Genomic DNA, 293 nt, shown 5'->3' with positions numbered 1-293 from the left:
ATGCTCCTCTGCTCAGATCCTAGCGCTTTGCACACACATTTGAGCAATTTGTTTCCCTCAAAGCTGCCGCCTGCCTTCCTTCCTTCCCTGCTTGGGCTGAACATTTGCTGCCATTGATGGTATGTAGTTTTTGCTCTTTTCAGAGGCAGGCGTTTGGACACGGCCCCCGCAACACCTCACGATAAGCAGGCAGCAAAAATGCAATAGAAACAGAGCTAAAAATCACACGGAGCGCGCAGGCAGGGGTTACGGTAGTGGTGACTGAGCACGGGCTGAACGTACCGCCGGCCCGA

This window comes from Aptenodytes forsteri, unplaced genomic scaffold, assembly GCF_000699145.1.
Source record: "Aptenodytes forsteri isolate BGI_AS27 unplaced genomic scaffold, ASM69914v1 Scaffold323, whole genome shotgun sequence".
Lineage (NCBI taxonomy): Eukaryota > Metazoa > Chordata > Aves > Sphenisciformes > Spheniscidae > Aptenodytes > Aptenodytes forsteri.
The sequence above is the reverse complement of the archived record's forward strand: the minus strand, read 5'-3'. Positions refer to the sequence as shown.